Source organism: Lasioglossum baleicum, unplaced genomic scaffold (assembly GCF_051020765.1).
Source record: "Lasioglossum baleicum unplaced genomic scaffold, iyLasBale1 scaffold1846, whole genome shotgun sequence".
NCBI lineage: Eukaryota > Metazoa > Arthropoda > Insecta > Hymenoptera > Halictidae > Lasioglossum > Lasioglossum baleicum.
The window spans coordinates 15,001-17,500 of NW_027470905.1; the positions used below are offsets into that span (position 1 = coordinate 15,001).

Here is a 2,500-nt window from a genome sequence, read left to right on the forward strand (position 1 = left end):
ATGTGTCGGTTTTTGCTTTGCAATGCTTGGAGACGTGCCCAAATGCTTGGCATTTAAAGCAGCGGCTCGCAGCAATATAATCTTTAATTCCGTGCGCATTAAAGCCTATGAATACCCGGTTCCTTGCCAGAAGGATTTTCCGGGTTTTCGGAGACACCTCTGCCACCCAATTGGTGACATCTCTCTCTCTCTTTCCTGTTTTGAAGAGGAGTTTGAACTCCTCTTCAAATTTCTCCTCCGAGCTCAGCTCGAGGTTTTGCCTTTGTATAGCCTTCTTTAGTTCCTCCTCTGATAGTTCAGAGGGGACACCGAAAATTATCATTTTCGGTTTCCTCTTAGGGAGGGAACCGATCTGTACTTTTTCCCTTAGTTTTTTGTTTTGGAGGACTTGCTCAAGGTCCTCCTTTGTTTCGGTCTCTATTAGAATTCCGGAGTTCCCGATTTTCTTCAGGTTCCGGATTCTTATTTTCTCTTCTGTCGGGTTTATGAACTCCGACAGTATCTTTTTTGTCTCGTCGCTATTCGAGATTGTACTACCCTTCGCAGGGTAGATTGCCACTGCTGGTTTCGACTGCTGGATTACAGCCTTTTTGGCTATTTGCCTAGTTCTCTTATTTGCCTTAATTATTTCCGAGTATAATTGTGGTTTGGAGGCCGAGGCTTCCTCGCCACTACTCTGTTTCGTTTCTGCGATTCTGTCTATCTTTGCAGATAGTTCGTTGAATTTATCCCTCCAAGTAGTTTCATGGGATTTCTCTAGCTCAAGGAGTTTCTCCTTGAGCTCTTTGTTCTCTTTTTCTAGGGCATCCATTCCCTCGTTACGCTTTTTCAGTGTATGGTTTTCTTTGGTGAGAGCTCTGGCCCTTTCCAGGCTCTCTTGGTATTTTATTTTGGTCTCTTTTTCATCGTTTCTTATCCTTCTCGCACTCCTCAAAATCGCGCCTAGCTCAATGGTCTGATTTAGTATATTTCTATTTATTGACTCAAATTCCGGGATCAATGAATCGGGTATCATTATGTCGTTTAAGATATGGAAATTTCGCATTTCCATGTACACGTGTCTGACTTTGTAGTGTTCTATGATAGACAGGTCTTCGTACATCTCATCTTCATCCTGCTCCTCCTTTTGTACTTTCTTTGGTTGCAACTCAGATTGACTGTCTGAGTCGCTAGAACGTTCTTGTTTGTTCCTCTTCTTTTTCCCTTTTATATTTGTTTCCTGAGACTGCCGCAGTGTTTGGTCAGAACGCAGCTGCTCAGTGTTGCTCTCAAACTCCATTTCTGAGTCGTTTTCATTTTCGGAGATGTGCTCGGACTCAGAGTCCGAGTTCTCCAGTTCTACGATCGCTTCCTTTACTTTCTCTTTCTCTTTTCTCGCCTCCTTTTTTCCCCCGGCCTTCGTTACTTTCTCTCCACCTTCCGTCTTTTTGTTTGTTTTTTGTTTTTGGTTTTTAGTTTTGTTCGAATTATTCATAGTTGTTCCCACGAGTCGGGACGAAAAACAGTCACTCCCCGGGTGACGCCCTTTCCAGGGAGAAGGCTTATACAACAGGGTTCGCCTTAGTCCTGAGGTTTAGCCACTAGGCGATCAGTGCTCCCACCGACCATCGACGTTCGTGCATGGAACGTCGACCCTCTTTCACCGCGGTCTCCGGCTTAGAGGTCGGGATTTGTTGAGGGGTTTTTCTCCCCGCGGTCCGACACACAATTAAGGTAAGACCCTCGGTCTCACTCCCGTGACGTACCACCGGGTTACGCTCCGGTGGGTCGTTGCCACGGCGAGGAGTTTTCCGATTTTGCGAGTGCCACGGTGATCGCAAGCGATCACTCACGTAAGAGCACTTCCAACCAGAGCCCCGTTCGTCACCCGAGGGTGTCCAGGTCCTGCCACTTGGAGGAGGGGTTGGCGCACCAGGGAATAAAACCCTGGACCTTCTAGGACCCAGTAGATAGGGACAGAGGGAATCTCGTTAATCCATTCATGCGCGTCACTAATTAGATGACGAGGCATTTGGCTACCTTAAGAGAGTCATAGTTACTCCCGCCGTTTACCCGCGCTTTTTTGAATTTCTTCACGTTGACATTCAGAGCACTGGGCAGAAATCACATTGCGTCAACACCCGTGGGGGCCATCGCAATGCTTTGTTTTAATTAGACAGTCGGATTCCCCTAGTCCGTGCCAGTTCTGAGCTGAGCGTTGAATGGCGGCCGAAGAGGACGATCGTTCTAGACGAAAGCCTCGCAGCAAGGAAGATCCGCGGGAGGCCAAGGCACGGGACCGAGCTCGGATTCCCATCAATGTGTTCACCTCGCCCAGGCCCGGCACGTCAGCCAGACCCGCTTCCCGACCAAGCCCGACACGCCCCGCTCCTCAGAGCCAATCCTTATTCCGAAGTTACGGATCCAATTTGCCGACTTCCCTTACCTACATTAATCTATCGACTAGAGGCTCTTTACCTTGGAGACCTGCTGCGGATATGGGTACGAACCGGCGCGACAC

The 2,500-nt window shown here is 48.2% G+C and overlaps 1 pseudogene; it reads right to left on the reverse strand.

Moving 5' to 3' along the window:
• LOC143221049 (large subunit ribosomal RNA) overlaps positions 1 to 2,500 on the reverse strand; it is a 6,676-nt pseudogene that overhangs the window by 1,911 nt on the left and 2,265 nt on the right.